This window comes from Panthera tigris, chromosome D3 (genome assembly GCF_018350195.1).
Source record: "Panthera tigris isolate Pti1 chromosome D3, P.tigris_Pti1_mat1.1, whole genome shotgun sequence".
NCBI classification, from domain to species: Eukaryota; Metazoa; Chordata; class Mammalia; order Carnivora; family Felidae; genus Panthera; species Panthera tigris.
In genome coordinates, this window is record NC_056671.1 from 42,028,825 (window position 1) to 42,042,223 (window position 13,399).

Genomic DNA, 13,399 nt, shown 5'->3' on the forward strand with positions numbered 1-13,399 from the left:
GTTTTGAGTAGGTATCTAAGTGTTAGAAGTTGTACAGATCTCTGCCTACCATATCCAGTAACTCCATCACCCAATATTCAAATGTTCTCATTTCCTTCTCATTTATCTTTAAAACTTCCTTTGTATGAACCAGCATATTATGGATTCTAACTTCTGAGGTTTTCAAAACCTACCATTTACTAGAATATAGACCTAAAAGAAAATATGTTTTTCAAAGAGTCAATTGCAACATTTAAAATAGCAATGGGAAATGTATAATTTATTTATTTTTTTAGTGACTTTCAAAATGAAATAACCTTTAGAGCAAATTGAATTCAGAACCCCATCTCTGAACTAGAATGAAGAATAATTTTGTTTGGTCATGTTCCCATGGAATTGGAATTTTCTCAGTGTAATCATTTTAGAGAGATTATAAAACAAACAAATACATGAGGAATGAGGAATTGCCCTGTCTTATAGAATTAAAAAAAACAAAAACAAAAACATAACTGTCCCAGAGGTATAAACAGACATACAGATATGCATCTTTACTTGAATTTAGTTTCTATGGGCACATTTTAGGGCCTGAAATGTCCTTGGTTTTTGAATTTTTTTGTGTGTGTTTTTTTAATTAAACATATTGTGTATCTAGATTTCTGACAATAAACAGAAAACTAGTGAAATATTAAATCAACTTGGATTTTCTCCCTCTTTTTCCTCTGAGTTCACCCCACGCCACTCCCCTCACTTTTTCCTGGAATGTTATCATGGGATTAAATTTGATTTTTTTTTTTTCAACGTTTTTTATTTTATTTTTGGGACAGAGAGAGACAGAGCATGAACGGGGGAGGGGCAGAGAGAGAGGGAGACACAGAATCGGAAACAGGCTCCAGGCTCCGAGCCATCAGCCCAGAGCCTGACGCGGGGCTCGAACTCACGGACCGCGAGATCGTGACCTGGCTGAAGTCGGACGCTTAACCGACTGCGCCACCCAGGCGCCCCTAAATTTGAATGTTCCTTCTAGATATGTCAGAAAATAAGAACATGATAAAGAAGATCTCAAAACCCAGGACTAGTGGTAACAGATACAAGTGCATTCCAGGAGAAATGGTGGGCTATACTCCATCTGGAAGGATTAAGAGTAGTGGAGAACATTTATTATCCCCTGCCCTCCTTGCTTCTCTGCCTTTCCATCCACAAAACCTGTAAACCCTATTGATGGAGGGTCCAACTGCCTTCCACTTGGAGAGGCAGTTCTTATTAGAGTAAAAAGTGAATCAGGAGATTCAGCGACACCTTTTGATCAGTAGTGGAAGTAACAGTTGCTATGAATAGGTCAGGTGTGACAACAAAGGGAGGCTTTTGAGGTGCTTGAATAGACTCTGAGTTTCAAGATTCTCAAATTCAAAATCCTCTCAGCTCAAGTATTCAGATCAACAAGTTTGCAATAAAGCTGCATTTCTTCTAACTAGCATCCTAATTCCTTGCTTAGTAATAAAGCCTTGACTTGAAGTCCAGCCTTCGTAGGAACCCTGTCTGCCAAGAACTTGACCTGCATTGTGCCCTTCTTAGCCTCCCCTTTACACTCAACCCCACCCCAGCTCTGACCCCACCCATCCCCAGGGTGTGGGTTTCCTATTGTTACCAGGCAATGTGACTGTGGAATCAAAATGACCATCTGACTTCCAGAATCATTGCTGCCCCTTAACAACTCTTCCCTTGCTGGATTCTGCCTGCTGGATCTCATGTTTCTACAAGGTAATACTCTTAAGCCATGCCTAAGCTTGCCCAGTCCTTTGAATGCCATGAGTTAGTGCATCTTGAACGGTAGTGTACATACAAGTCACATGAGGGAGGGAATTATGTTTGTTAAAATGCAAATTATGATTCCATAAGGCTTTTCCAGGGCCAGGGGCTGCAATTCTGCATGTCTAATATGCACTCGGTTAGTGTGCTGCTTGTCTATGGGTCAGACTAGTAACAGTAATGTTTTAGATTGTCTGATAGCCTCCAGCTTAATATCTGATGCCTATCTCACATGCCTGCACCCCACCTTCCCAACTCTTGGAAATATGTAGCTAAGGACCTGGTATTAATGAACACACTGCTTTTTCTCATTGTCCCAAGAAGCCTACTACATCTGGTGAGAATTGGCATTGCTATTATTATTTTCATTAGGCTGAGGAAAACTTTCTGCAACATAGGGACAAAAGCCACTCTATTTATCCCTTTCTTCCTGCCAACAGCCACCTCCAAACTCTCACTCTCATGAGTGCAGGCATACACCTGTGATAAGATTGGTGACAAGAACTGGGAGTTCCCTTTTCATGTCCTGAGTCTCCTTCATTTGTGAAAACTATAGTGAGGCATTTCTCTAAGTGCCTCACCCCACCTGCACTCTGTGAAAGAAATTGTTATTTTTCCTAGAAAAGCCAAGTATTCTTGCAAAAAAAAAAGTTTTAGATTGGATAGATTGTTTGCTCTGTGGGGCCACAGGTCAAGGAATGCTTAACTCCTTTAGACCATCAGGATCCTGCAAATTTATAGGTGAAGAACACAATGTTGCTTGCTTCCCAGATATTGTTTACTTTGAAATCTCGAATACCATTAAAAGAAAGTTGGACAACTTGTGGGTTTCGTGTTTTTTACCGACTTTCTTTTTCCACGGAAAGGAAAGAATCAGACACTAGTAGACTGAGAAAACACCAGCGAGCAGCAAGCCATGTAATGCCCTCAGCAGTTTTCCTTCATCACAACAGTGAGAGAACTATCCCATCTGAAATAAAGACTTAGGTGAGAGCTGATGCTATCTGAAGATGGAGGATTAGCATCCATGTTTGGGAAAAGCCCTTAAGGCCACTAAGAATTGCCCAGTTAACAGCTCTGAGTTTGCAAGGCAACATGATAACAACACTGGCAGAGGCTGAAACTACTTTTAGCTTTAGAAAAAAATACTCCATGGAAAAAAATGATAATTCTGCTTTTTTTCATGTTTGGTTCAAAAAAGGTAAAAATGCTATTAGCCATTTTTCTCCATACTACCTTGACTGAAGTCTTCCTCTTAACATTAATCTTACTGTTTAGACTAGTTTAAATACTTAAAAGTATGAAGACTTCTGTTTTCAGGCAAACATATGTTTGCCTTCTGCAGACATGTATATTTATGTATAAGTATTCTCCTACATTCTCTGATGTGTCAGATGTTCTAAAACTTCAAATATGTCCAGGCATCATTGAATATATTGATAAACCACTGACTAAGAATATTTTTCTTCTATCTGATAGCCATCTTTTGTCTCTGGGCCTGTATTTGGAGTTAGTGGAAGTCTGATAGAACCTATTTTCAACTTTAGGTTGATAAATCTAAATGATTAGTTCACATCAATCAGTTACTTATTAAGCATTATTGTATGTCTTTTATGACAGTCACTGTGCTAGGGTTAAAGGTGGGGGAGACAGGAACAAAGGAAAAAATAAACTATTTCATTCTTAAATATCACGAGCTCACAATCTATTGTTAAAATTAACAGGCAAACAACAGCCTAGTACAAAGTTTAAGTCTTTGGCAATTCTTGACTATTTTTTATTTCTCTAATACCCATTTTCTTCACAGTTTGTATCACTGTTTAATTTTGCTACACTTTTTCCACTGTATTGAGGTACAGTTGACAAATAACACTATAAAATGTTTAAAGTACAGAATGTGATAATCACTTTACCATATTTTGAACACTATAGATTCAGTTACTTAGTTTTAAGTTTTTCTCATTAACCAATGAGATCTTCTCATGCCCCAGTATCTGCTGTAATTTCTTGTATACACAAACACCTCTTTATTTTTTATAATAATATAAAAATTATCTCAAGATAGCATATATGATTATATTTATGCCAATATTGTATCTTCTACTTGGCTTTTAGCATTAACTGATATCTGGCATGAATTTTTAACTTTTAATTTAATTATATTTGTTTATATATAGTTATATCAACAGCTGTAATGAAGAAAGTATTGTGTGGGGGCCAAGTGGCTTGAATTTTTTTTTAAGTCCTTAGTAAATATGTGTCTTATAGACTTGACATAAGGTGAGGAAATATGTTCATAAAATGTCTTCTTCATTGAAAATGAATTCCTTTTTAAGGTAAGAGTGCATCAGAGATTCCTTGCCTCCAGCTTTAGATACACCAGCAGCATTGTTAAGAGGCTGTACAGTGTGGGTAAGGTGTCTGGCTTGAACTCCTATCATTCATGGCTCATGCCGGACTTCTCTGGGGCCCAAGTTTCTTCTCTCATTAAATGTGCACAGTAGTGTATAACTTGCAATGTTGTACAGATTAAGATGTTAAGTTGGAGGTGTCTGGAAAGGGCTCCTTAGAACGTTGAAAGTTCTAAGCAGTCAGGATCTCATGAAATTCGCTCAGTGGGCCGTTTGGGGGCTGCACTGCTCTGATCCTCAGGGTGCGTGGGGAGTGGCTAGAATTTGACATGCAAACTGTGTACTGGAGCCTGGACTCTCAGTCCCCCCAGCCAAACCTTCACTCAGGGTGGAGCTTCCAGTGCAGATTCCATCTCCCTGAGGGTCTCTCCGCCCATTGCCTATGCACCTTACACCTTCATGTTTTGATCAATTTCCCTCCTGAGCTTTATTTCAATTCTCAATTTTGCTCAAGATTTTTAGTTAACCTGCAGTTTGTTAATTAATACAACTATTTTCTAATTCATCGGTTTCACATCCATCAACCCATACTTAAAAACATTTTAACCCCGGCCCTTGTCAAATGGAAAAGGAATTATTGCAATTCATAGAAAAAATGCAAACTGGTAACAAAGGAGACCTTTTTCAGGCTGAGAATTTTCTCTTCAGTTGCAGCTGGGCTCCTTGAATCACTGCTGAAGCCATTTGCTGTCACCCAGATTCCCATACTCTCTGATGGCCTCACATCTAGGACAGAAACAAGATAACCTGAGAAACCACCCTATAGCTACTGTCTTTTCATGGCTTCCCTGTCTCTGCTAACTTGTAGAACCTTCCCTCTTTCCCTAATTTGGGAAGCTTGAACATGGGATGTGTGCAGGAATTTCTTATTACTCTACAGTTTCCATTCTTCCCCTCAGATGACCTGAAGGTAGAAAAAGACCTCTCTCCCTGCCTCCCTCCTTCCCTTTCTTCATTCTTTCCTCTGAAATTCTCTTTTGAAAAAGTCATAATCAAAGTGATATTAAGTAATTTCCTATCACAGGACACTAAAATATACGTAAAATAAGAAAGAAACTATTAAAAAGCTGTACAAATCATGGCTTTACTGGTAAAAATTTTAAATGCTGCTTTGCCCTTGCATAGAAAGATTAATTACACAGATGTAAAGATATGCTTTCCCCTTCTGTTTCCAATATTTCCCTATCCCTCTCCCTATCCAGAACTTTAGATAGATAAGCCAGGCAGCATAATACAAGAATTCTTGAAGGTATTACGAGTGAATTTTTGGCATCATAGAATTTTTTTTTAATTTTTTTAACGTTTATTTATTTTTGAGACAGAGAGAGACAGAGCATGAACAGGGGAGGGGCAGAGAGAGAGGGAGACACAGAATCCGAAACAGGATCCAGGCTCCGAGCTGTCAGCACAGAGCCCAACGCGGGACTCGAACTCACGGACCATGAGATCATGACCTGAGCCGAAGTCGGACGCTTAACCGACCAAGCCACCCAGGCGCCCCGGCATCATAGAATTCTTAAGAATAAGGCCGATGAGTTTTTCTCCCACAAGGTGTTGGGGAGTAACCCAGTATATTCAAGGGCCCTGATGTCCTCATGTGCCCCTATTTATCTACGCATAAGTGGATGGCCTCTGAAAAGCAGAAAGGAGAAACCAACATGTATTACTGACATCTTGATGTATAACTTTTTCAATAGCTAAATACTATCATTTGAGAAATGTGATTTTCAAAACAAGACTATTAAAATTGAAAAAAAAATTCTACTTTGGGTCTGTAAGTGGTTATGCAGGCTAATTGGCAGTAGCAGTTAAATTACATTTTTGCGGTGTACTTTTACTCCACACAAGAAACCAGTGAAAATAACTGATGTCAGAAATTGAATCCACTTTAATATTTTAAAAGTCAAGCACAGTCATGCATATCTGAAATTAAGCACACTAAATTTGAGGTAGAATGAGGTGAATTTGTGTGTAAAGGAAAAACATTTTTACTGAAAATTCCTAAAAATATTTTATACATATATTTTTTCACATATAAAACAAGCAAACAAAAACAAACATTAAGATATCAAACTACTTTTTGTATTGATGGAAAGGCTTATATTTGTTTATTTGTTTAAATGTGAGGAAATCTGTTTTTGTTAACCTGCATGAATGAAATCTCTAAGCCTGGAGAGTTCATAACAATACATAACATTTGCAGTACCTGTTGCCATGGATACAATCGCTGTCCCTTCTGGGAACTGTAAAATTAGCCCAATCACACTGAGAAACTGACCAGTTACACTGTAACTGACCAGTGCATATGTAATCTTTTGTAAATTATAGCGTTTTCATATACATGGTTTGGTTTTATGTTGAGATGCCTTTACTTAAATAGCTGAAGGTGTCTACCACTCTGGCTTTCATAGTTGTATAAAAAAATTCCACTGAAAGCAAACTTCTAGGCATATCATTTTTGCTGAAGTATTCTTCATTATGTTCTAATTTTGCTCATAGGATGGTGGTTTCAGTGTATTTGCATTTTAAGTGACATTTATTTTCAAATGAGAGGACATTATCCTAATATTTGAAATGTGTATGATTTAACCCAATGGTGCTGTGTATCAATAGTGTGCCCTCAATATAGTTTTGTCTGTAAAGTCTTAGATAAGTTACTTTGTCTCTGAGTCTCCTTTATAGAATAAATAAGGTAGGGATACTAATATCACCCAACTTATAAGTCTTTTATAAGCATTAAATGAGATAATTCATGTAAGTGCTAGCCCAGTCCCTGACCCAGGGCAAAATTCAATAAGTATTAGCTATTAGTGTATGGGAAGAATCATTGGCAATAAATTTTGAAACACTTTAAGGTAAACCAAGTAGCAAGCCAAGGAAATCCATCAGTGACGATGTGTGTGGAATATTGTCAGCCCAGGAAATAGTCAGAGATGTCTGTGTTTATGGTTTTAAATATTAGTCATCTGACTTTACTATTTTTCCTATCACAAATCAGTTAATTTTGGCTAATTAACCACTCATTCTCACCAACATGTTTGAGGCAACTTTATTAGTTGCCTTTATTATATTTAGACTGTCTGAATATACTGACTCCACTTCCTTTTATTGTTATATCTGTGACCCAGACTAAACTCATCATTCCTGAAGGTTAGGAGCGCCATGAATCTTAGCATGAATTTAGCTGTGCTGTGGAAAACACAGAGTGAAGAGAAGATCAGAAGGGTATCTAGGTCTGCATCACGGATCTCTTTCTCTCTGTGTGACCTTGGAGACTTGCCTTTCCTGAAGGTCAGTTTACTTATCTGTACAATAAAAAAAAATACCATCATCCTTGCTAGGTGTAACAAGAAAATATAATGAATATAAAGCTCCTTTTAAATAACAGATGTTTTATTAATATGACTTATTACTTTTAACATTTGGGAAAGTAGAAATTCTTAGTGTTTTCCTTATTCCTATTTCCTTACATTTAATCCTAATAATTGTAACTTGACCTTGATATTCTCAAACTGTAATCCGATTAGTTGAAAGAAAGGCCTGTAGACCTGATCTCAACTTTTTGTGGTTGGTAAGTGGCCACATCCAGTTTCAATTCACTTACTCTTTTTCTTTCCATTATCCTGAAGAGGTATTTGCTCCTTTTCCAAGTACTGCACCTCCTCTCATATTAATTTTCTAATAGCTACTAGGGACCACTTCTGCCCCAGCAGAAGGGAAAAAGACATGTCAGAATAAGGATTGGATTTGGTGGGCAATGGGTCATTTAGCAATATTGATAGGTCTTCCCTTAAAGAATACCATCTCATATACTCTCTCTAGCTCCCTTGGCTATTGAGAATCATTGCTCTTACACAGAAGAAAGTTTATTTAACAAGCTTAGATCTATATGGCTGGGAAATTGGGTGGGAGGAAAGTACTGACTAAATTGGCTCCAACAGCTTCATGGAACCAACATTTGAAGAGCTCTTACATCCAAGATACTATGCATTCTACAATCAGACAAGGGGTATTTGGAAGAGGAAGTCCCATAGAGAAAGATTGTTCTTGGTTTAGAGGGAAATGAGAAATTGTGTAAGACCCCAGAGAAACAGAATTCTCATAAAGGAACTCGAAATACTAACCAGAAAACAGGATGATTTGATACAAAATTTGTGAGTGATTGAGGGTAAAGCCATGAAAGGAAGTAGAAAGTATGTGATCATGTACACTGTGGAATGTATAATCCAATAATAAATTGGAGATGGGAAGTAGACAGAAGATTATCATATAAGCAGGCTATAGTGAACTGTAAGTAGGTAGTCAGTCCTTAGTAAAAAAGTTTATGGCGTAATTTATATTCATCCACTTATTCATTTATCATTATTGTTATGGTTGTTATTTTTTTATTACTTTAATTCCAGAGGATACAAAGTAAGACATTTCTTACTCTGGAGAAGCTATATGGTTTTAAAAAACTACACAATTAACCTTTAGGCTGTGCTATATTTTTAAGTTGAGAGCAGAAAATAGCTTCACAGAGATACCCACATTTTAGTTTGGTTTTGGCTTTCATGTTGATTTTTTTTTTTTTCAAGTGAAGATGGTGAGAAAAGTTTTCAGACCAATACAACAATACGATTCAAGTCACAAAGGTATGAAAGTATATGACATGCTCAGGAAACCACAAAATTCCAGTGTAGCTGTAGAATTTATTGGAAAAATGATGAGAGCAGAGTTTGGACATATAGCTAGAGCCAAATGTTGATGGGAATGATATGACCTCTAAGAAGTTCAGATTTTGCCTTGTGTCAAAAGGGAGGCCTTTGATGTTTTATTTATTTGTTTTAATCCAAATCAAAAATGTTCTCTTTTCTAATGGTTATGAAAGCAGCTTATATTCATTATCTCCAAGAAAGATAGCCATTGTTGATATTTCTTTGTATCTTCCCAGTGTCTATATTAATCTATACAAAGAGATAGAGAAATAATAGAAGATCCCAAGTTCACTCTCTCTGAAAAGTACAGTCATGTTAAAACTACATGGTTCCATTGCTTCCTGTTTGTAATTGAGTAGATGGGGGTAAACATACAAAAAATCAGATATAGAAGTGTATGTAATATATAAAGACATATATAGGTATATACTAAAGATATCCATATATAAAGATATATAAAGTATGGCTGTAGTTATGCAGGAGGGAGCTACTGCTTCAAGCTGGAGGAATCGGGGTACACTTTGTGCAGAAAGCAGCATAAAAATACTGATTAGTAACTACAAATTACTTGTGTAGGGCTCTTGCCAATATATTTTGAATTCCTCCATATATGTGTGCTGCTGAGGAAATAAAGCCTTACTAGCCAATGAACAGTCATGTTTATCCTTTGCAACTGATGCTCTAAAATTTAAGAATTAAGTCTCAAATTGTACCCATGCAAAACTACTCATTACTTACTTTTTAGAATTCACACTTATACACTAGCCTGTAGAATTTCACCATTTTTGGATGTGGAATTATGAGTTAATCAGGGTTACATAAGTAGTCAGTGGCAGGAGTAGACTTGAAGTTCAGAATTCATTAAATTATGTCTAATTTTGAGCCCCTTAAAAAAGGGTTACAAGACCCATTAAAATAAAGAGAAATGGTAGTAAGTAAAAAGGGTCTAGCTATTTTAAAGAATACTTTTTTTAAAAGGCTGAAAAGCATAGTTTTTATACAAATGTAACATGATCATATGTCCAAGATTGTGTTAAACCCATTATATTAATGAAAAACCAGAAGATGGTAAAACTGGCCTCAAGATCATTGAGAAGGCAGGTGTTCATGTTGCAGATTAGCAATGAAATGTTGAAATAGGTGAGTTTGGTAGAAAACTGGTTACAGCAAACTCTAATTTGGGGGTTTGTCTGTTCTACATAATGAAATTACTTGCATCTCTACCAGACAAAAATCTTCAAATTAACCTCTGCTCCAATGGAGTTGTAAAATACCCCAGCCATTATAAAGTTAATCAAAGGTACAAGGCCAGTACTGAGACAATAATACCCAATAATCTTTTCCTATTTTAAAGTAGCAGATATTTTTCCTCACAGTGATTTTTAAACCTCCTTAACTTTGACCTCAGTTATCCTTTTTGAAGATTATATAAATATGTTGATTTCTCTCTAGTACAGAACCTTTCAAATATAAACATCCATCATTCAGGGAAGCAAATAATATTGAAAGGCCACAGACTCGTGTTTTATTTTCTTGGATCTTAATGCTGTTATGAGAATCACAGCTCTAGCGAAATGTATTTGGGAACTTGTTAAAATAAATTATTTCTTCTGCATTTTTCTTTAGTCAAAAGGCTGAAGACAGATCTCTAACAAACAACATGAAGAATAAGATGGAATTAGCTGTTTCCTTTAAACAAGAATTATCTTACTATTTCTCAGTGGACTGAAGAAGAAGGTATGAGTAGCTTCAACTGGAATATGCACTTTTGAAACCCAAGATCCCCTTCACCTCATTCATTCACCAACATATTTATCTATGAAACATTTTAAAGTAATTACTAAAAGCTACTTGTGAAAGATGTTAATGTCTATAAGAGATTTTATCATTCCTTAATGAGAATGTTTCAAAGGGTGCAAATGGTATTCACTGTGTATTTGATACCTTCAAGTAACCTACTTGGTGGCATTTCCTATTTCAGTCCCCTCAACTTTCCTCAGAAGATGAAACTGTTTTCTCCTGTCAGATGTGGAGCAAAGTCAAAATGATTAATGAAATAGTTGGAGATGAGTGTTTTTGAAGAGTAGTGCTATTCCTCTGTAACTGATTTTCTGAAATTTAAGTAGGATAGTGAATCTCAAATTCTACCCAGATGTAAGTCCCTCATCATGAATGGGGACTTATGAGTTACTCATGGTCGTATAGGAGATCACAGAACATGCTTTAAAAGAACACCATTTAAGAAAAAGTATAAATGATTATATTGGAAGCTCCATGAGAGCATGTATTTTTGTCTCTTTAGTTCCCTATTGTATTTCTAACACCTAAACATTTAAACAAAAATTATTGTACTGTTATTCAAATGTCTGGCATGTAGTAAGCACTATAAAAATATTTTTAAAAATGTATCACATCAAGACCCATATCAAGACCCAGATTCATCCAATGTATAAAATTCAAAGTGAATATATAGTGACTCAATATGCAAGATGTAGAACAATAAATGTCTATCAAGTACCCTAAATCAAGTAATACATATCTAATTTCAGAATATTATAGACATATTATAACTACATTTTGTTTTTAATATAAATTAGTAACTTAATATAAATTATAAGTTAAATTTGGAGGACCTGGGTGGCTCAGTGGGTTAAGAGTCTGACTCTTGGTTTCAACTCAGGTCATAATCTCACAGTTCACAGGTCAGGGTTTGAGTCCTGCATCAGGCTCTGCACCCACAGCAGGAAGCCTGCTTGGGATTCTCTCTCTCCATCTCTCCTTTCCCCTGCCCTACTTGTGCGCATGTGCAAATGCATGTGCGCGCTCTCTCAAAATAAATAAGTTTAAAATTATAAGTTAAATGAATACCTTTAATGCCACTTTAATAATTGGTGGTTTCATCATAGTAAAATGTCTTGCTTGGGATATTTCACAGTGAAACTAAATAAATTATTAGACCTCCAATCAATACAGTTATAATCATTTTTTTGTGATGTAGGATACCCTGACAAATATTTTTGTTTTCATTTTTCTAGAAAGAAATATGCTAAAAAAGCATATTAGAATCCTCCTAAGTGATGAACACAACATTTCTAGAGGAATTTTGAGTTTTGTTTTCTTTCAGAGTGTTAAGAGCCTCATCTTCCAAGTGAGGAGGAAGTAATCAGATCCCTTAGTATTTCAAGGTTTGAAAGGAAAATGTTGTGGTAGATGAGTTGAAAGGGAATTACCAATCTGAGACCAGCTTTGGCTAGTAAGCTACTAGAAGGCCACCCTTTGAGGTGGCAGAATAAAGGCCTAGAATCCAGGTATAGGGCCCGGTGGCCAAAGTCAGCACACATAGAAAGTGGTTTTACTTTTTTTTTTTCCAATGTTTATTTATTTTTGAGAGAGAGATGGATTGTGAGTGGGGGAGGGTCAGAGAAAGAGGGAGATACAGAATCCAAAGGAAACTCCAGGCTCTGAGCTGTCAGCACAGAGCCTGATGTGGGGCTTGAACTCAAGGACTGCGAGTTCACGACCTGAGCTGAAGTCAGATGCTTAACTGACTGAGCCATCCAGGTACCCCAGAATGTGGTTTTACTTTTATAGAGACAGATAAAATTACTTGTACCAACATTTGAATCAAAGAATTATAGCCTTAGTAAAGGATAGCATCCCTTGCAGGAGGGTGAGTGAACCATTGAGAAACTTCTGACCTGTGTTTTGCTTAGCTGGGACAGGGAGGCAGATGAGAGCCATTCAGAACATGCCTTAGTCCCCAGGTGTGGGATCAACTACAGAGAATATTAGAGACATTTTGGTTAATGAAGTAGTGATGGTTTGAGTCAATAATTGGAAATTGTTTTCAAAACTTTAAACACTTTCTTCTTTGAGTTTGTAAAGCAGTACATCCAGGTTACACTTAGCCATAGTAAATTTAGATTTCAAAATACAAAGCACAATCAAGAAAGAGAATATATTTGAATAATTTTTGCAAATACAAGACACAGATAACCCAGTTATGTGATTTTCTAAATCTAAAGCATTTAGATCAGCTGAAATTCCATTTGATCGCAAACACTTTTCATGGAACCCACATACATGTTGAATTGTTTTCTCTTTAATTTTTATTCCCAAATATTCCACCTTCTGCCGTTCTCCGTAATAATGAAGAAACGGTAGTTCTACAGACTTACATGAAAGCCAAACAACAGAGGAGGAGACAAAGGAGAAGGAATTTTAATGGGAATTGCACTGCTTTAGAAGACTTTGAGGTATGCTAACTTGAGTGGAGAATTAATGACTATTTAGTGCCAAACTGCCAAGAAGAACTTGACTTTGATTTCATAGGTGAAGAGGCCAGAACTATACAAGACAGAAATTACTGAGGCTAGCACCAGTATGCACAGTTAGCTTTCTATACTAGAATAAATTTCCTAAGTTTATCAGTCTAAATAATATTTATTTCTAAGACTAAAGTGAGCCATTGATTCTTGCTTAATTTAGCTCCAGGTTCATATTTTA